The 22,281-nt window shown below is 45.6% G+C and overlaps 1 protein-coding gene across 12 annotated transcripts in view; it reads right to left on the bottom strand.

Annotated features, from left to right (window-relative positions):
• ZBTB38 (zinc finger and BTB domain containing 38) overlaps positions 1-22,281 on the bottom strand; it is a 76,527-nt gene that overhangs the window by 8,441 nt on the left and 45,805 nt on the right. The window contains exon 1 of one of the 12 annotated variants that reach the window (XM_008529302.2): positions 7,011-7,252. The exons of the other annotated variants lie outside the window; for them this stretch is intronic. The gene's annotated coding sequence lies outside the window, so the exon portion shown is untranslated. Of the gene's footprint in view, positions 1-7,010; positions 7,253-22,281 lie in introns of those variants that run through there. 12 annotated transcript variants of the gene reach the window in all.

The following is a 22,281-nucleotide window of genomic DNA, read 5'->3' as shown; positions in this document are numbered from 1 at the left end:
CTGTAGAATCTCCTTTCTCCCCTGACTCATATATGATTCTCTCGTTTGGCTTTGCTGAAGCCCATACATTATTTCAATTCTTTATCTGGCCTGACTGGATAGTCTCAGATTTGGCAAAATACATGCTGTATGATTAAAACAACGGCTTCCATCTTGGTTTAATTCTATGCTGACATCATCTATGTTGTCCTTCCACCTCAAAACCACTGCTTCTTCCAAAACACTCAGTTCATGGCTCACTGAACCTCCCACAGGCTCTGCTTGCGTTTGGGGAATACAGTACCTCACATCAAGCTAACAAGTACTCTAGGGTCTCAGGTTATGAGCCCCACTCTCTTCTGCGGGATTCTCTGAATCTTCTCTTAGATTATTCAGTCAGGACAGTGAGTAAAAGGCCGACTGTTAACATTTAATAATATCTTAGCCATACTTACAGTTAGAATAACATATATAATAGGAACTATCATTATATGTCATTAAAACATCCTCATAACTGTGGAAAATCCAAGTATGATATCTTTCAGGGGAATAGCTACAATTGTGCGGCAGAAATCCTTTTAAAATGATAGTTACTAACCAGCACCTTGACTTGCCTTTTTGGCACACACAAAGAAACTTCATTCTTGTATCAATTTTATCCAGCAAATATGTTAATGCCTCCCAGGGTCAGAGACAGTGCTCGGAGCTGGAGATAGTGAGGAGACTAAGGCATCTCTGCCCTCAAGGAGCTCCAAGTCTAGGCGAACAGAGAGAACAGCCAACTAGTAACTGGAATCCATGACGGTAGGCCTGATATAAAGGTAGGCACAAAGAGGTAGAAGATGGTGCGAAAACTGCTTGTTTACAGGCGCCCTGCAAAGCTCGGCATCAATGAATAAATGGAACAGCGGTGTAGGAAGGGCATTCTAAGCAGAAGGAACACCATAGGCAAAACAAAAAACGGTCAGAGGGTCTCGTGTACTCAGGGACCAACAAGCGGGTCTGTGTGACGGTAGGAGAGGGCGTGCCCTGCCCTGTCCCCAGTGTCCTCCGCAGTGTGGCATACAGCAGGCCTCAGCACCTAACCATTGAATGACATGGGCTAGGAAAGGAAGGGCCAGACCAAAAGGTAAAGGTTCTAAAGGACTCTCCACAGTACATTTTTCTGCAGGTACGAGGGAACCACTGAAAGGCATGATCTGATTTGAGTTGAAAGAAAAATCGCTCATGCTGCAGTGCGCTGAGAGGATCAGAGGAGGGCTGCGGGCTGCGGGCTGTAGGAGAGCAGCTGGTTAGGCCATCCCTGCGGTCCGGGTGGGAAGTAGCCTACCCACCCAGACAGAGTGAGAGCCTGGAGGGGGCAGATGGCCCTACCCCCAGTTAAGAAAGTGGGAGGGCGGGATGGTATGTGAACTCAAAATTTATTTTAATTCCCTCGACCAATATGAACTGAACAACTGCTAAGGACGAGGCATCAGGCTAAACGTTATAGGAAGACAAGAGTCCACTCCCCCTCTGCACAGTGCTCACCGCACGCCTGCTATATGCTTTGGGACAGTAGCTCCCAAACCTGGCTCTTCATCGAAGTCACTGGGGAAACAGTTTCGAGATCCTCCCTCCCCCTGTCCTGCAGAGAGTGCAGTTCAGAACAGCTAGGGCGAGATCCTGGAATCCATATATATTCTACACTTCTATTTATTTAGTGAATAAAGAATACATTCATACGATACCAAATTCAAAAGATGTAACAAGTAAATATTGAAAAGTCTCCTTCCCACCTTGTTGCCTGCCTGGCAAGAAGGACTGGCGCCTAGTAGCTGTGTCCCCTCATCACAATCACTCACACACACACTGCCTGTCCTAGCACTTACCACCAAGTGGCTTCTCTCAGTAGCGTGACCAGCCTGGCTCCTTTAACCAGTTTTATCCGTGTGACTGATATGAACACTAAGTAAAACAACGTTGGATCCACAGATCTTATCAGACACACTTTAGGGGTATCCCCCAACTAAAATTAAGACATAAACGAGCTCATGTGTGGGGCCAGTCACTGTCACCAAAAATAGCATTTTTTGACTTAAAAAAGTTAAAGTGACCTCCTCGCTATTTTTCTTCATAGAGAGTAACTTGAAACAGAAGCCTTCGGAGCTCCTGCCGACGGAGAGCCCACAGGAGACTTCAGAAAAAGAAATATAAGTTGGAAGGAAGATGAGATTTAATTTACAAGTAACTTTCTAAAATGTTTTCTAAAAAGCATGTTTCATGAAATAAATTCGCTACTCTCAAAAGTATTACTAAGATGGAACAGATAAGCATGGAAAAGGCTAACAGAAATGTGATAGAGGCAAAAATTTTGGTGAGCCAATATTTTTTATAATTTCTAATTAGATAACTGTGATCATCCGATTTATGTTACCATTTTCCTGAGTTTGTTTGTAGCTGTAATAGTTTTTAACAAATACCTTCTAAATACATAAATACATATATGTATATATCTACATGTATATACAAATAAATGCATGACTATATAAATATGTGAACATATGCTATATGTAAATATTTTTTATAAGCACATAAAAATAGGGTAAACATACAATGCAGCATTCAAAACAGGACCCTTGAGAAAGGGGGTGCAACTAATAACCGTGCTAGGGAGACAGGTATACATTGGGGCTGCACCCTGGGAAATGAGGATGGATGGTCATCCTGTATTTATATACATAAATATGTAAACAAAATATAAGCCTCTATGTAAATTAAATATAAAATTCTGTATTATAGTTACAAGGACATACGTGTATATTTAATAAAGTATACTTTATAAGCATGTAAAATGCTTTTAAGAATTTTATAAATATATGATAAACACACTTTATATTTATACTTTATATAAATGTCATTGGAAAATTCTAGTTAATTAGCATATTTAGAATCTTCCACTGCTTTTGTCTCCTGCCATACTCCAACCTTATATAATACATACACATACATATAATGCAAAGATGGGCATGTAAATAAGATACTTTTGGTGATTAAAATGACTTTTCTTCACTTGTTTTTATTTTTTTATTATTATTTTTTGTGTGTGAGGAAGATTGGCGCTGAGCTAACATCTATTGTCAATCTTCTTTTTGCTTGAGGAAGATTGTCACTGAGCTAACATCTGTGCCAATCTTCCTCTATTTTATGTGGGATGCCGCCACAGTGTGGCTTGACCAGTGGTACTAGGTCCGCACCTGGGATCCGAACCTGTGAACCCCAGGCTGCCAAAGCACAATGTGCAAACTTAACCACTATGCCACCAGGCTGGCCCCAACTTCACTTGCTTTTAGGATTAACTAGCTTTAAAAAAAATAAAATAAATCTATGCTCCTGGTAAAATATTCAAACAGTACAGAAGGGCATTAAGGTACAAAGGAGAAGGCCCCTTTTCCATCTTAGCCTCCTCAACCCCACCATCAACACACCCAGCACACACACACTTCCTACCCAGGGGTGCCTTTTCTCATAATTCGGAAGATTTCTACATTCTATCTGTATAAAGCTGTAGGAGAAAGACTGTATTTTCCTTCTTGAAGTTCTTCTGTCCCGGCCCCAGCCCCCCTGCCTGGCAGTTCCTTACACTTCCTCATCTCAGGTGACACCCTATGCGGGCAGCCTTCCTCCTCCGGAATTTTGAGGTTGGGGCTCCTGCCTTTATCATGACGTGTCGTGTCATGCATTTGTTCACATCTGCCTTGCCTCATTTGCTTCTCGAGTGCAGGACAGTCTATTCTTTGTGCCCTCTGCTCCTGCAGGTACAATGTCTTGCTGATGATCCTGACAGGGAGCAGAGAGGAACTGGCTCCTTGCACCCCGAATGGCAAATGGCTTAAATTATATATTGTGCTTAGAGAGGTTCCTGATTTAAAGCTTTAAAAATTAGACCTAGATGAACCCAAATTCTACTCTACGGAGAGCGAAATTACTAAATAAAATTGATTCCTGGGGCCGGCCCTGTGGCCAAGTGGTTAAGTTTGCATGCTCCACTTTGGCAGCCCAGGGTTTCGCTGGTTCTGATCCTGGGCATGGACATGGTACCACTCATCAGGCCATGCTGAGGTGGCATCCCACATGGCAGAACTAGAAGGACCTGCAACTAGAATATACAGCTATGTACTGGGGGGCTTTGGGAAGAAGAAGAAGAGGAAAAGAAAAAAAAGATTGGCAACATAGGCTCAGGTGCCAATCTTTAAAAAAAAAAATTGATTCCTGTCTAGTTTTTTCCTAGTTTCCTTCCAATATGGCAGTTCTCAAAGTGTTTCATGGAACTCCGGGTCTCCCAAGACCCTTTCAGCAGGTTTGTGGGGTCAAAACTTTTTTCAAAATAATGCTAAGATGTCATTTGCCTTTTTGTTTTTGTTTTTGTTTTTTTTTACTATGCTGACATGTATTAACGGTGCAAAAAGCAATGACGGGTGAAACGGCTGGCACCTTAGCGGGCATCAAGCCAGTAACACTCAGATCAAGGAGTAAAAATGTTTAATTTTCTTAAATCTTGACTCTTGAATCTCTATCTTTCTATTCTTCTGTGTGATAAAATGGGAGGTAAACATAGAACGATTCCAGCACCTACTGAAAACCACGACTGGCTGCCTTGAGGAAGAGCACTTGGGTGGTTCTTTGAGTCATGAGCTGAACTCACCAAATTGTTCATGGAACACCATTTTTACTTGAAAGAATGACTGATAGACAAACTATGGTTATTCAGGTGTGGGTATTTGGGTGAATGCTTTCTTACAAATGAACTAAGTGAGTTTGTCATTTCAAGAAAGTAGCCTTTTTGTTGCCAGTAATAATATTCAATTTTCAAGGGAAAATTAGAATTTTGGAAAATTTGTATCCACCACCATAAGCTCAACACTTCTCAATATGTACATAATGATTTTTCTAATGAGGTTGGTGGTGATACTAAGGAGTGTGATTTTTGGATACTGTGTAACAAATCTGAAAGATATACAAAGCTCAGTGAACCAATATTTTCCCAACGACCAATGCATATTATAAAAAAATCATGCATGGGCTAAAAGGTGTAAGAGAGACTAATGGATTTAAATCTAACAGAATACAGGGGCCGGCCCGGTGGAGTAGCAGTTAAGTTTGTGTGCTTCACTTTGGTGGCCCAGAGTTCGCCAGTTCGGATCCCAGGCACGGACCTAGCACTGCTTATCAAGGCATGCTGTGGCAGGCATCTCACATATAAAGTAGAGGAAGAGGGGCACAGAGTAAGCTCAGGGCTAACGTTCCTCAGCAAAAAAGAGGATTAGTGGCAGATGTTAGCTCAGGGCTAATCTTCCTCAGATAAATAAATAAATAATAAGGAAAGCTCTTCCAGTAATATATATACAAAATGAATGTAACAGAGTATGGAAAGTTCATTGATACAGTTTTAGATTTCATGTTGCAACTAATCTTTAAGAAATAACCACTTGTCAAGTTTTGGTGTAGTATCAAAGAATATTGACAATTAATTGAAAAAGCTATTAAAAATATGTCTCCCTTTTCCAACTGCCTATTTGTGTGAGGCTGGATTTTCTTTATACACTTCAGTTAAAACAACATATTGCAATTGAATGCAGAAGGAGATATGAAAATCCAGCTGTTAAGCCAGATATTAAAGATATTTGCAAAAACGTAAAACAATACCACTCTTCTCACTATATTTTCTACTTTAGAACATAATTTTTAAATAAAATGTTATTTTATTATACAACTGGGTTTATCAGTCATTTTTCATGAGTTAACAGTTTTTTAAATTCTCATTTTTAATTTTGAATATGGTAAATATCGACAGACATAACTCAGATAAACAAAAGCTCTTTGGGTCCAAAATGATTGACAAGAGATTAAGGGGGTGGTCTTTGGACCAAGAAGTTTGAGAACTGCTGCTCTAACCTATAAGAAAATATTCAAAATTATTTTTAAAGAAATTATTTTAAAATTATTCCACTCAATAAAATAAGTCATATATAGGCCTAAAAGAACTGAAGTCAGAGTGAATGAAAGCGTGGTAAAACGCAAAGCAGAAATCCCCAGGAGACATTAGGAGCGCAGGAGAGAGGGAAATACAGAGACACACCCAGTTAGAGACCTGTACTCTACAGCCGTCTTTAATTTTCCAAGCTGGAAGTGATTGCTGTCTCATGTTTGAGCATGGCTGAAAAACCAGGTGGGCCCACAGACCCTCCACGTTTGACTCAGGTGAAATTTGTTCCTTGATTCGCAGGGCTGCCGTCCACATCCTGTTGTATGTCTATCACTGCTTGCATCCTTGCCTTCCTCATCTCAAAGGTTAGCTTGGTCACGGTATTCTCTTTGCCCAGATAATTCTCTCCATTCATCTACTAAATTAGCCCCCTCCCCATCATATCCTGGAATCTGCTTTTAGGCACTGGTTCACTCATTCTGGGATGGAACTTGAAAAAAGGGAAACGATTCTTGGCAATGATCTGACCAACTAATTCCCAGTATTTCCAGCTTATTTAAATCTCCCCTCCTCTGATTAGTCAAGGCAACTTTACCGGAATACACAGCAGTCCAAAAATTTAAAATGATAGCTGCCATATAAACTTTTAACTCTCACAATGCAAAAAAATACTCTTGAAAAATCTCTTAAAGTTGTTAACCAACACACCTATTACGTAGAACTTTATAGGGCTTGTTAATAAAATTTGACGTACTTTTATTAGTAAATCTTTAAGACATGACAGAGAGTGAAGCAACCCTGCCCAGTCTACACTCTTACTGCGAACTAGAAGTCACTTACTCAAGACCACGCTCCAGGGCCAGAATGAACCCCACTGTCTAAAGCTTCTGCCCAGAGAAAAGGCCCCGAGCCCTCTACAGCACCTGGGCCACTCAATTCCTAGCATACATAGTGACAAAACTGAGCCGACAGAGCAACTTTCTCCTCCCTCCACCACAAGTCTTCTTCTATAAAAAGAAACTTAGAACCCAACTAAAAAAAGAACGCACTGTATTAGGAGACTGACCTGGAATCCTGCAAAAGTCAAACTCACAGTCCATTTCGGGCCAGTGGGGGGCCCATATCGATGTGGAATTTACTGCACGGGTCCGCTCTTCGCTGTGGAAAGTGTTCCGACAAAGGAACTGCTTCAGGGACTCGGCTCCCCCATCCCACACACACCTCTGCAGTACGTTTTCTCATAGTCGTGTTGGGTGACTACGTCAGACCGCCTCACGTGACGGGGTGTTAGAAACAGACGCATCAGATCTCGAAAACAGATTACAAAACAGAAGCCCTTTATAGAGTTCAGCTGTGTCTAGGAAAAGGCAAACCCTCTTGATTTGCCTTCTAAATGCAGCCCGAAAGGGGAGAGAGGAGCTGCCTTTATCAGACTTTAATGCATTTAAACGATCAGATTCAAGAAGGCGTAGCGTGGCGAGGGAAGTTTGCTTTTTCAACGGAAATTTGGGCCGTTTGCAAGGCTAACATCAGGACGCTGCCAGTGCCCTCAATACACAGAGGGTGGCTTCAACAACCTTACCTGAATGCATTATTTTGCAAAGGTAAACACTGGGTCTCTGGATTTGTAGCTGCGTGCACACAGATCGTGAGAATGAGTATTATCAGATTCACGGGTGAAGCAATGTGCCCAGTTAAAGACTTCAGGCTGCTTGTTTGGAAAGATGAAAGGAGGAAAAGGTCCGTGGTGTTTTTTTTTTTTTCTTTTTGAAACACAATAGTATTTCAGGGTAGCCCAGGCCTCTTGGGTTCATCTCAAGATCAAGCTTGCCCAGACACCTGCTTGCTCAAGAAACCTGGCAAACAGGCTTAGAGAATTTCTCTCTGAAGCCCTGGAGTGCTGTGTCCATTTCTGTCTCAACCAAATTCCACTGACACTCAGAGCCTCTACTGAGCATCATTTTTAAATTGGAAGGCATTTTTAACTTGAATGCTATGGGGACCAAAATGCAAGTGACCAAAATGACCAGGACAGGATTCCTGTCCCCTGGAACTTCTCATTTGAGGGATGAGCTGATTTCAAAAGCCAACTACCATTTTCTTGTGAACCTAAAGGGCCAGCTGATTTCATGGCCCTGTTCCTCTCCTCTGACTGCTACCTCTCGGGGAAGGCAGAGGGTAGAACCGTTGTACATCCTGACTTTGGAACAAGAATGCAGCTAGCTAGTGGCAAGGCTGGGCTATCCTGCAATGGACAGAGCACCAACTGCTGCTTTGGTGTTAAACTGTCTAAATCCACCTCCCCATTGCACCCTCGCTCTCCAACCTCAGCTCCCTCTGCACCCTGGCTTTCTGGGGACAACTGCAAGACAATGAATCACAGTTTACATGGGTTCTTTCTGGATGGACCAGAAACTGTGCAGAGAGGAGTGGACGAGCTAACTCACACGAAAACCACCAAGCACAGTGCCTAGCACACAGTAGGGGTTCAATGACTGTGGGCTGGAGTCAGCTTGAGAAGTGTGTCCTGCCCCCCTCGCGGCTACGGAGGGACCTGCTTATGCAATCCACTCTTCACGCAGCCCACAGGACGACCTTTTAAAAGGCACAAATGAGATCAAGTCAAGGCCTCCTTAAAACCCTTCAGTGTCTTCCTCCTGGTGTTAGGATAAAATCCAGAGCCTTCCTTGTGACCTGCCAGACCCTGCACTGTCCACGAGTCCTGTCCACTCTCCCCAGACTCACGGCTCCCTTCTGCCCAGCCCTCTGTGCTCACCACATGGGCCTCCTTTGGCTTACTCTGCCTGCCAAGCCTCTTCCAGCCTTGGAAGAGCCTTTAAACTCACTGGTCCTGACACCGCCCAGGGCTGACTTTCATGCTTCGGGCCCAGTCAACATCACTCAGAGGGACCACCGATCTCTCTATTTGCTCCTGCCTCTGCTTGCCCTCATGTAACCTGGTTCATTTCCTTCCCACTCCTTCTCTCAACATGCAACTCCCCCCCACCACCGTGTTTGCCTGCTTGTTCACTATCCACTCTGCCCACCAGAAAGTAAGCTCCAGAGGACAGGACCTTACGCGTCCTGTTCACTGTGACAGCTCCAGGCCCCAGCATGCAGTGGGCACTCAGGAACTGTTTGTTGAGTGACTAAGTGAAGTGACTAGGCACATAATACACGAACGAGGCTCACCCTGATTAAAAAGCTCCTGGCCCCACGGCCCTGCACCCCGATCCCCTGTGCCCTGCTCTGCTTTTCCTTTTCCACAGCACTCAGAAAGTTCCACTACGCCCCACAATTTACTCCTTAATCCTCACTGTCCATCTGCCTGCTGGAAGTTCAGCACTGCAAGGGCAGCAATCTTTGAATTCTTCACAGATGCATCTTAAACACCTAGAACAGTGCCTGACACGTAGCAGGCCCTCAGTAAACATTCATTTATGAAGCGAACAATCCGTAAATAGATACATGTTCATAAATCACCATTATATACGGACAGGCACCATAAATGTTGCCAATTACAATTTTCATCTGTTTGAACTTCCTCAATTTTGAATCAAATTGCTTTTATCTGATCCATTTCAGGTTGTGGAGCACTTCACTTACTAATTTATTTCACCTCCTTCCCAATCCTGCGAGGCGGGCAGGTAGATTGGTGATACCACTACGTACTCACAGGGTTAAACGAATTAACAGAGTCAGTGCTCAGGGTTTGGAAGCTGACATTACCATCCCACCGGAGAGCTGTGGAAACCGAGCCTGGAGAACGGGGCTGCTCACGGCAGAGCTGTGATGTCTGACAGGGCACCGTGCTCAGCCACCTCCCTCCCTGTGCGCACACAGCGCGAGGGGAGGCAGAGCAGCTGACCTGCCCCATCCAGCACAAAATGGCCCCGCACCGAGTCCGCACTGCAGGCATGTTGTACAGGATCACCACTGCAGAAGCCTGCAGCAGGAACAGATCCAGGCCGAGACTCAAGAGCCATGGCCGTCAGGGGCAGCCGGCCTGGGTCACATGCCAAGAAGTCCCCAAGAAACACTGCCTGTCACGAAGCAGAGTGCACCAGAAAGCTCCCCAAGAAGGGGAGCAGGGGATGGGAGCAAAGGCAAGCAGATCCCTGACCAGGGGCAGCAGTTACCAGGGCAACCCAAGCATCGTCAGACGATGGGCCTTGGGCCTGGGCCCTTCCCGTGCTGTACAGCAGCATGGTACAGTAGGCATTTTCAAGGTGCCACTGGACCCAGTCAGTCACAGTGTCCGCCCCACAGCCCAGAACTTGCTAAATGCCCGACACCAGAGCCTTTACACACACCCACATGTCCCAAACTTAGAATTTTTAGTACTAAAAAAATTGATTTGTAAAAGGTTGCTGCCAATTCAGTCCAAACACTCAGGAGATAAAGCCAAGGATCTATTTGCACAGCCAGGATGTGCTAACTTGAAGTGAATGCTTGAGGAAGGGAGTTTTCATTTGTCCCCCCGCTCCGAGCACTGAGATTTACCCTCTCACTACAGCGCGGGATGATGCAGTCTCAGGGACCATGAGGCTCATGCTGCGACAGTGGGTATGAAGCCTCAAGGGAGCAGCAGGGGAACAGAATCTCCAGGGTGGGGCCAACTCTGGGTATGAGCCTCTCCATGACAGAGGGAAGGGTCTCCTGCCAACACTGAGCTGAGACGGGGCCAGTGAGGCTCATCCAAACCCCAAGTCCAAATTCCAGTATCTTTACCAAGGCTTATAAAGTCCTCTGTGATTCGCCCTCACTTCCTGCCACTCTAACCCACACCAGCCTTCTTTCTGTTTCTTGACTAGGCCTAGGATCTTCTCACCTCAGGGCCTTTGCACATGCTGCTTCTGCAGCCTAAAGTGCCCTTCTAGCCCAGGCAGCAACCTACCCTGGTCTCCATCCAACAATCCTCCCCCTCAACCAGGTTCATCTGTCATGTACTCTCAGCATACTTTCTTTCATAGTGCTTATTATGATTGTAATTAAGTATTATCTGACAAATGTGTGCCTTTACCACAGAGTATAAATTCTGTGAGGGCCGAGCCTGTTTACCATAGTCTCCCTAGCTCCCAGCACTGCATTTGGCACAACATAACAGGTGCTAAAAAAAACCTTTATTAAATAAATGCAAACACTAAAGCACCCAAACACCAAGTTTCTAGAGCCCACCATACTGGCACTGTTACCAAGCTTTCTGCATCTGGTGTTACGTCGACGCACACTGCCCTGCTAGTTGTCATCCATGCTAAAAGAGGGAAATACATTTGTTGAACACAAAAAAGCCAAGAAAGTTTTCTGACATGGTAAAAGGAAAAAAAAAGCACACAAAAAGCAAATCAACACTGGCCTAAAGCGGAGCTGGGAGGACAAGCCAGGGCCGTGCCCTGCCCACAAAGTTGATACCGCTCCGACAAGTTAAAACACAGAAACACAGCTTCGAAACACCGAAAAATCGCTTACTACTACTGCTCTGGCTCTAAGGAAGGAAAAGAACAATATTTCAAGCTCCACTGACTTGCTTACTTCTGTTAAACACAACAGGCCCAGAATGGAGCTGCTTATGCTAAGCCCCACGTCACAAAACCGAAACTTAACTTACTGACAGCTTTGGGTCTCCCAGAAATGGAATCTTAAACCAGTCACACTCATCCAGGAAGCAACTGATCAGCATCCGGCAGGAAGTCTGCCTGACAGACCCCTGCTGTCCCCTGTGAGGAAAGTCACCTTGCAATAACCAACCTGCCTTTCTGCCCCATATAACTTCCTCCTTCTGCTCCCCCTGCCTCTCAAATCTCCTGGCTCCTATAGCTCTTTGGGGCTCCTTTCCGTCCTAAATGGGATGTTGCCCGATTTGGATCGCTGAACAAAGCTGATCAGATCTTTACATTGACCCAGTTGAATCTCCTTTAGCAGTTTAAACCCCAGGGATCCGGCCTTTGTCTCCCAGTGCTTGGACTAAACTGCAACAAACTTTTAAAACTTAACTTTCTTTTTAAATACCAAAAATTTAAGTTGTGGCCATGTGGGTGCAGCACAGGCCTCGGTGCTGGTGCTGGTGCTGGCGAAGGGCTTCGCCTCGGCACGCAGTCTCCCTTCCCCACTCCCAGGGGCTCCACTCTCCGTAATCACTTTTCACTTCCTCCTGATGTCTTCTCCTCCGCTCAGCCTCCTCTCAGGAGAAGCCAATCTGGAGAAGGTTCTGGGCTGAGAAGCATGGCTGGGCCGTGGCCTGCTTCTGTGTCACAGAACAGTGGCAGCTTGTGCTTCCCGGTGCTCCGACAAGTGACCCACGGCAAAGGCATACACAGCCCTTCTCCCCCATGAGTCAACCAAAAGGAAGAAAAAGGCACCGCAGGGCCTGCTCACAATGGTGGCCCTCAGCAGAGCTGCACGTCAGACTCACCTGCAGAGCCAAAAAGACTATGAACAGCGCGACACCAGGGATGCCGACTCGGCTTTGGGAACAGAGTCTGAGCAGGCATGCTTTTTGCACCCTGCTGAGCATCACTGAGTTCTGTTGTGCACGTGAGCTGCCCAGGACTTCTCGTCACACCATGAACAGATCACTGTGTCTGCTGCTTGTGTCGGAGCCCCCGTGGGCAGTCTTCCTGAGGTTGCCTTAGAGTGACACTGACATCTCATCACAAACGAGTCAATGTCCCCAACGTGACTTATCCATTTGGCAGCAGGAAGTTCACCTAAATATGCCAGGCACGTGCTGTGTCCCTAACACCTAACAAGCCCATCCATGTGCCAAGGACCATTCCACACACTCCATAGACAGCATCCTGATTAAGCCTCACAGCAACCTTATTTTGCAAATGACAAAACGGAGACTCAGAGAGGCTCGCTGAGCCTGGCTAACTTGACCAAGGTCATTTAGCCAGTGAGCGGCAGAGCTGGGATTCAAACTCAGGGAGTACGACTCAAAAACCACACTCTCCATTTTAGGGTCAGGCGCACCAAGAAATAAAGAACTTAGCTTTTCCACATCTTTCTTGGTATCAAAGGATCATATGCTCATGACTCTAGCTTACTCCCCAGTGTCTGTGGGTGCTTGGCAAACAGTAGCCCAGACGTAATCATGGCTGCCATGTGTGGGGGACAGGTCATTGCCCTGTGGGATGCTGTGGGGGTACAGGGAGGCTGACAGCCAGCCCATGCTCCACTTGGCCAGGTACATACCTAGTGAGGGCTGCATCCCCCTGCCAGAAGGGGGCCATTTCTCTGATATGCACAGCCGCCATATGGACCACCAGGCAGCCCTGGGGTGAACATTAAAGGGAAATTCAAAATTTTCCATAACATTGTACTTTTAAGTATTTTCTTTCTTTTTTTTTTTTGAGGAAGATTAGCCCTGAGCTAACTACTGCCAGTCCTCCTCTTTTTTGCTGAGGAAGACTGGCCCTGAGCTAACATCGTGCCCATCTTCCTCTACTTTATATGTGGGACGCCTGCCACAGCATGGCGTGCCAAGCGGTGCCATGTCCACACCTGGGATCCGAACCGGCAAACCCCAGGCCACTGAGAAGCAGAACGTGCGAACTTAACAGCTGCGTCACTGGGCTGGCCCCTTAAGTATTTTCTTTAAAAAAAAATGTAAACTTCAAAGTAATATATGGCCCTCATAAACGTTATCATTTTGATTTTGATCCACTTCCATTTGAAGGTAATATTTATCAAATGCCTACCATCCACCAGTTATTGAGTGTAAAACAGGGGCTACCACAAAAAGGGGGCATAATGGGGAGATTAAAGCTACTGAGCACTATATTAGTCCATTCCTGAAACAGGGCTCTTAGGATAAGCAGACCACGTCCGGGCTGGTACAGTAGCTAAGAGCCCAAACTTTGGTGTGAGGTGGACCTGGCTCTGTCACATTCTGGCTGTGACCTTGGGCAAATTTCTTAAACTCTTTGCACCTCAGCTTCTTCATCTGCAAAATGGAGCTAATACTAGAATCGACCAGGGTTAACATGAGGATTAAATGATAACACCTATAAAGTGCTTGGTGTAGTTGTCTGGCACAAAATCAAGCTTAATAGACATGAGCTATTATCAGTATTATTATTATCGATTAACTATTATTAGTCGCAAATGTCAGTAGGAGCAAGTCTTGTCAAGCCTTGACTCCAGGCCCCAAATCTAGGGAATGTGGATTCGTCAACGGCAGAGACAGGTTTCAATGTTTCACTGTGTGCCCAGGGCTCCCCACGGGAGCTCACAGTGCTCACAGCCTGCAGGGCTCCCAAACTAACCTTTCTTCCCCATGGCAGAGGGCAGCTACTTCTGAGCCTTCGCTCACATGTGGGCATTTAGTTACAAGTATCATCTAAATGATTTTCTTTTCTTTCTTTAGTTGCACTTTCTTTTGTTAGAATTTCTTCTAAGCAAGCAGAAAAAGGCATTAAGAATTTAAATAAAAATCATTCAAGTTGGCTCTTTGTTAGCAATTCTGGTAAAAAGCTTGACAGGAAGGAGACCAAAGTAAGCTGTTTAAGACAAATACTTAAATCATTTATACGTTTCCATCATGCGTACTTGTCCTCTTAAGTCAGAAGGGCACTCCAATTTGGCTATATAAAACAGAGCAAGGGTATTGTCCGTTTATTGGGTGATGTGCCCGTTTTTGATCGTGACATTCTTTGACCTTCATAAAGAAGCCTCCCCATGTCCTGTTTCGTCACCTCTCCTGTCCGTTACAGCTCCTGGCCGACCACATGTGCTCCTTTTTCTCACACGGAGGAGAAGTTTGGACCTCCTCTCTCTTACTTTAAGCCAGGAACCTAATAACAGTCAGTCTGGTTATAATTTATTTTAGAGAATACTTTCACGTTTTGGTTTTTTTATTTTAGAACTTTTTTTAGTTTATGTCTCAGTTTAACGAATTCATTAGGTTGTGCTTTGTTCAGTAAAAAAAAAAACATATTAAAAATTTGGGTTTAGGGGCGGCCCGGTGGCACAGCGGTTAGGTTCACACATTCTGCTTCGGTGGCCCGGGGTTCGCCAGTTGGGATCCCAGGTGCAGACATGGCACCGTTTGGCAAGCCATGCTGTGGCAGGCGTCCCACATATAAAGTAGAGGAAGACAGGCACCCATGTTAGCTCAGGGCCAGTTTTCCTCAGCAAAAAGAGGAGGATTGGCAGCAGATGTTAGCTCAGGGCTAATCTTCCTCAAAAAAAAAAAAATTGGGGTTCAGTTTGGGGTTTAGCACATTTATGTGCTGATTTTGGATTTTGGCTCAAGCTTCCATTGAAGTCTTTGATTAACACTTTGACAGCTGTCAGAGGTGGTCAGTAGTTGCCAGCTTTCCTTGTCCATCCCTTCTCCTCCTGCACAGTCACCTTTATCCTCGGAGGGGAGGGCAGGCCACTTCTGTTACTTCCTAGCCATATGAACATGGACAAGTTAATTAACATCTCTAGATCTTTCTTTTTTAATCTATAAAATGGATACAATAGTGCAACTTAGTTCTTAATAGGATTAGATGAGACGATACAGATAAAATGCAGTGTCTCATTCTATTGCTCTTTTTCATCCTAATTTTCCATGAAAATTCCAGAAAACAAAACAGTACCTACAACTCTTTTCTTTAGCCCATCTCATTATGATAATAGCAACCAATTTAATGCTCACTGGTTGAAGGGGCGTTGGAAGCAGGGGTCACGGTGTAAGCAGGGACTCCCCCGACGCTGACGTGGGGAGATGAGCGGCCTAGAGAGTCTCTGCTTCGAGGGTTTCCAGGGAGCCCGGGCAAGGTTAGCTCTGACAGCTGGACGGTCAGCAGCCAGGCTGGACCCACAAGAAGGAAAGGAAGCTAAAAAACAGTCATGGAAGGTAAGTGCAAAATCAAATAGCAAAATCAGCAACTGTGGTAATACAGTAAGAGTTCCTATAGCAGGGTCTTGGGAGAATATGCTAATACAGTAATATATATATATATATATATAGTAATATATAGTAATATAGGTAGGGTAATGTGATTGAAAGAACATTTACTTTTAAAAAACAGGTACATGCATCACGATGTAATATTCTGATAAATAAAGCCAATAACTGTGTATTAACGCACACAAAATTAACAACTCTCTCGTTTTGGGGAGCCCTGCATGCCCATTACAGATATGGTCCCCCCCGGAGCCCTACTGTGAAGAGTAAGCAGAGAAAAGAATGCGGCTCTGAGCAACCGGAGAGAGCGTCGAAGCATTGAGTGGCTTCTCTAGGTCCACAGGTTGCTCTTTCCCACCTGGGTAAACTGAGCACTGAGCAAGACTGCCCTCTGACCATCACCTGCGCCCCCGATGAGATTATTACCCAGTTTCTTCCCACACAGAAACAGCCAAAACACTGGGCGGCCAGCCTCCCCAGTGTTAGGAGACAGGGTAGGGGAAGGCAGAGCATTTACAACTTGTGTGCTCTATTCCCTTCACACCTTCATTCTGTTCCATCCTCACCTCGCTGGGAAGGGGGCCTTTAAGCACAATAAGGCGAGTTATGCTCTGAGAGGCAATCAATAGCAGCAAGAAGGAGGGGAGGCAGGGCAGGGGAGTGTCCTGGACCAGGAGAGGTGGGGCCGGAGGCAGGATACAGGGGGAGGGCAGCCAGCGGGGAAGGGATTGGGGCTCCCTCCCTAGAAAACAGAACCCAGGGTGCTTTACTGTGACTCCTGGGAAGGGCTCCCTCTTACTGTGTCACTGAGCCTGCCCACTCTGCTCTTCCAGGTGTCACAGGCTTAACAAGAGGGTCGGAGTCCTAAAGGTGAATTCCCCAAGGCAATTCCTAGCTCTGGCAGCAGGCAGCCCCTCTTAAAAACGTGAGCCTGCAGGTAGAGCCTTTGTCTGCAGCAGCTTTTGCAGGGGTGTGTTTTCATTTTACGTTTGGTGACCACAGCCCACTCCCAGTCCACGGTGACCTGTCCACAAGATGGTGCTGAGTCCACACACACAAGCCCTCTGGAGCAGCCGGGAATCCAGTCTCCCAAACCTTTCTCAAAATGGGCAGATGAGGAAGTGTCACTTCAGAATAAACAGACACTGGGCGTTTTGGATAACAAAAAGCAAAGAGAGCATGCACTCTGACTCATTGTTAACGTGCCACAAATGGATTCTAGAGCTTCTCCAGATCGGGTGGGGACTGCTCACGCCTCGCCGGCGCAGGGAATTTCCTCCTTAGCGGAGCCATGGAGGGCCTGGGTTGCAAGCCCACCTCACAACGGTCCTCTGCAGGTTTACTCTGCAAATCCTGTCCTGGGCTAAACCTCTCCAGCTCCGCCAGCTATTCCCCTGCAAAGAGAGTTTTATAGACAAAGGGAACTTTATTTACTCTGACTCTCTCATTTTAGATATGGGAAAATTGAGGGGCCAGCCCCGTGGCCGAGTGGTTAAGTTCGCACGCTCCGCTTTGGCGGCCCAGGGTTTCACCGGTTCAGATCCTGGGAACGGACGTGGCACTGCTTGTCAAGCCATGCTGAGGCGGCATCCCACATGCCACAACTAGAAGGACCCACAACTAAAATACACATCTATGTACCGGGGGGCTTTGGGGAGAGAAAGGAAAAATAAAATCTTTAAAAAACAAAAAAAGTTGTGTTTAGATATGAGGAAATTGAGGCTCAGAGAAGTCAAATGACTTGCCTAAGATCTCGTGATGTGATCTAAATTGGTGTCTGGACCTCTGGTTCCACACGCCTTACAATACACCATTCTCTTCAAAAGGCAGATGCTGGGACCCACTTACTAACAGCATGACCTTAGAGGGTACTTACCTCCCTGAGCCTCAGTCTTCTCATCTGCAAAATGAAGCAAATAATACCCAGCCCAGGACACGCTAGGACTAAATGAGGATATGAGCACTTAGCAAGCACACAGCAAACAGTACGTGCTCGAGAACTGACTTTATTTATAATACACAGACTTTTTTGGAAATGGAGTTCTCCTTTCTTCCCTTGTTTTCTTCTTCCTCCTTGGCTTCCAAACTTCCAGGGCTGAATTTTTTAACTGAAACTCAAACTTTCACTTATTTATTCTGGTTAAATTTGATTGTGTTCATTTGGTCTGTGACCTCCAGTCTGTTGGAATATTTTAGACCGTCAATTCTATCTCAAAATATATCTACTGATTCTTTAAACATGTTACACTGATTCCTGCTCCAGAAACTTTCAGCCAAGTTTAGGACGGTGATGTCTGTGACAAAAGGGCGTGACTGTTTTCCACGCTCACCTCCAGAGACGGCAGAGTGGGACCATTCTTCTTACCCACTCAGATCATATTTTGAGGTCAGGACTGTTATACTGACGAAGACTTGGAAAATATTTTTCAATCTATTAGAATAAAAAAGATAAAGCCTTGTCTCCTCTTTGCAGAGGAAGGAAGCTGAACCCACACTAGCAGCAGGCGGCCCTGTGGGGAGCAGCTCTGGCTTGGTAAGACATTAACGTGTTGGAAATCAGGGCACTGAAACCTGAGGGTCAACAAGCCCTTGCACTGAGATCGAGAAAACTCCAGGGCTGCTGGGAATGAAATAGCCTAAGAGTAACAGAACAAGATGTCAAGCTCCCTGGAGCTGCTCTGTGGTCCCAGGGCTGGTCCTCGGTTACAAGTGACGCAGTGCAAAACCCTGACCAGTTACATTCTCTCAGCTCATCGTTTCAATAAGCACAGCAAGACTCTAATTTTCTACCCATTCTTCTTACTCCCTCCTCCTCCCTAACTAGCTCATGCCATTTGCTTTTCTGACGCTCAGATCCCAGCATCCTCGTGCCCTGCCCCGCCAGGGAATTCAGACAGCCTGCAACTGGTTCAGCGCCCATATCCACTTACCCAGCAGCACCACCTTCCCCATCCGGACTCTTCCCAAAGGCCAACTTTCTGGACCCAAACACACAACAAAGACAAGAACATCCAGCCTATTGCTATTTTGCCCTGTACCATTTACAAATCTCTTTCATACACGCCATCTATTTTCTTTCTCCCAACACCCCTGTGGGCTGAGAAATAATATTTCCATTTCAAAGATTAAAACACTGAGGCCCAGAATAATTAAGCCAAACTCCCAATACCACATAGCTTGCAATTGGCAAGGTTGGGTTTTTAACCCTGATCTTGCGACTTTGGGTTTAAAACTCCTTCTACCATACTTAAAAGGGAGACTATGTGTACATGATTCCCAGTGTTAGTAAATATAAATCACCATCTCATCTTTTGATTGATGTATTTTATGGTTGTGTTTGTTTTATGCCAAATTCAGTGTCAAATGTGTATATGCCATTCAAAAAACTACATATCATTAGCCATTTTTACCAATAAAACTAATTTTTCTTGGTCAGCCTATACACCATTAGCACACTGCAGAGCAGGTGACCATCGAGGCATTTTACTCAGTATTCTCTGCCATCTTGCATTACCTGATCGCACAGCTTTCTGTTCAATTCATTCTGTAAAATGGGAACAACACCTGAGACAATGACTGCGACAGTTCAATGAGGCAAGGACCAGAGAGACGTTAGCTGGCGAGTGTTCAGTTAAGGGATTACATAGCATTCCTACTAAAATCTCATTACATTCATTAAAACCAAGTTGAGTTTTGTTTTCTTAACAAGTGTCTAATGAGATGTAAGGCAGAACGGGTCTAATAATTCAGAGAAGCAGAAGGCCTATTTCATCCCCTTGGCCTTTCCCTCGTTCAGCAACCTCCTGGAGCCCACCGTCCAATGGAGGAGACAGACATGCAGACCAACAGCTCCTCCACGATGACCAAAGGGCCAAGGAATGTGCCCAGGGCTCTTGGGAGGCAGCCTCAAATTGAGTCTGGGGAAGGAGGGTCAGGGGAAGAGAGGTGGAGCCGAAACTGGGGAGCATTTCTTCGGAATCTAAGAGGGGAAAAAGGCATTCTATTCTAGGCAGGGGTCTCAGCAAAGGCAAGGAGGCATGAACTAGAATGACACATTTGAGGACAGGCAAAGAGGTGAGGACGGTGCTGCACACGGCGTGGGCAGGGCTTGCTGGGAGAGGGAGAGACTGGCAGGGACCCAGGTGTGAATAGTTTCAAATGTCACAATGAGTTTGAACTTTATCCTTTAGTCCAGTAATTCTCAACCCTTAACTGCATATTGGAATCATCGGTGGGAATTGAAAAACACCTCCACTCAGGCTCCAACTCCAGATTCTGATTTATTTGGTCTTGGATGGACACTGGGTATGGGGATTTTTAAAGCTCTCCAGGTGATTCTAATGGGCAGCCTGGACAATGGTGAGTCACTTAAAATATTTTAAGCACAAACCATTTGACAAATTTCCCGACAGATCACTCTGGGTGCAGTTTAAGTAGGAATCATTCAACAATTTGCAGATAGGTCATTCTGGGAAGTTTGGTGAGGAGGATGTCTGGAAGGGGTCTGGAAAGAAACCAAGGAGACAGGTGGGGATGAAAGGGGGAGAAAGATTCGAAAGCTATTTGGATGGAAGAATCAACTAATAGGAAATTAGAGGAGAGAGGGAAGAAAGAAGGTTGACACACCAGTTCCATTGCCTAGATGTGCCATTAACAGGTAGGGAGCCAGATCAAAGAGCTGGTTTGGGAGGAGGATAATGAAGTCTGTGCTCCCTCTGAGGAGCCTGTGGAAAATGCAGGTGGCACTCTGAGTCAACAGGCATCCAAAATGGACTTTGCCGCTGAAAGGGAGCTGGGCTGACGGTTCAGATGTGCAGTGGGCTGACACACAGGAGGTGACTGCAAACATGAGCACGGATATTGCCTGAGGAAAGCAAACTGGATGAAGGCAAAATAAAGCCAAAGAAGGAGCTTGAGGAAATAATGAAGGGGGAAGGAGCCTGAGGAAAACCAATACTGAGGGGGAAGGAACCTGAGGAAAACCAATACTGAGGGGGGAAGAGCCTGAGGAAAACCAATAGTGAGGGGGGAAGGAACCTGAGGAAAACCAGTACTGAGGGGGAAGGAACCTGAGGAAAACCTATACTGAGGGGGAAGGAGTCTGAGGAAAACCAATACTGAGGGGGAAGGAGTCTGAGGAAAACCAATACTGAGGGGGAAGGAGCCTGAGGAAAACCTATACTGAGGGGGAAGGAGTCTGAGGAAAACCAATACTGAGGGGGAAGGAACCTGAGGAAAACCAATACTGAGGGGGGAAGAGCCTGAGGAAAACCAATAGTGAGGGGGGAAGGAACCTGAGGAAAACCAGTACTGAGGGGGAAGGAGCCTGAGGAAAACCAATATTGAGGGGGAAGGAGTTGGAGGAAAACCAATAGTGAGGGGGTAATGGGATGTGTCAGAATCACCTGGAGGCCCCTCTTAAAAATTTAGTTTCAGGGCAGCACCAGGGCCAATTGGTTAAGTTTGTGCACCTCACTTCAGCATCCTGAGCTCACAGGTTCAGATCCTGGGCGCGGATCTTGCACTGCTCGCCCAGCCACATTGTGGCGGCAACTCACATAAAATAGAGGCAGACTGGCACAGACGTTAGCTCGGGGCCAATCTTCTTTACAAAAAAAAAAAAAAAGAAACAAAACATTTTACTTTCTTGGTCCTACCCTAGACTGACTGAATCAGAATAGCTAGGGTTAAGGTCGCAGCAATGGATTTTTAACGAGTTCCAGGTGTTTCTCAATAAAGGCTAGGTTTGACAATGTCGGTTTCCTAACGCTGCTGGAACATTTTACAGGTTTTCCCCACTATCTGAAAGTTTGCTTTTATGAAAGGCCTACATTAGCATCGGTTTTTACTAACCGAGTGAAGTGTGAAGAGGATTTTCGCTTTTACAAAAAAGGGGGAAAAGTGACAGTAGCGTGCAGCATTTGGGTTGCAGCGAGCCATTTCAGAGGCTAAGCAGCCAGACACGTCCCTGTATTTCAAGTTTTCCACGTCAGCCACAGCAGATGATGAACCTCGACCTTCACCATCGAGGCAGGTAGACAGAGAAGAGGGTTCGACATTAGTGACCTGCCTGCCCTGGTGGATTCAGAGGAGGAGGAGAGGTTAATAGTCGGTCCTCTTCCTCTCTCTCCTGTACCTCCCCCCACCCCAAAATCGCACAACTCAGCCTAACACACCACATCACCCCGCCTTCCGCGGTGCTCGCTGTCTTCCCGACTCAGGAAAGTGAAACCACACTGTACACACGTTATTTCTACGTGATGTAGGCTGTGTATTTAGCATATCATTCCTGCTTTTGCTGTACGTTAGGGTTATTTTAGGTTTTACGTGTTATTTGGTATAATTTGGTAGGTTATTTTTTGGGTCTGGGAATGCTCAAAAATTTTTCCCACATAAATTAACGGTAATTATTTCTTTGTTTTATGCCATTTCAGCTTAT

The sequence above is a fragment of the Equus przewalskii genome, chromosome 15, assembly GCF_037783145.1.
Source record: "Equus przewalskii isolate Varuska chromosome 15, EquPr2, whole genome shotgun sequence".
Lineage (NCBI taxonomy): Eukaryota > Metazoa > Chordata > Mammalia > Perissodactyla > Equidae > Equus > Equus przewalskii.
This window is presented reverse-complemented; position numbering and strand designations above follow the sequence as displayed.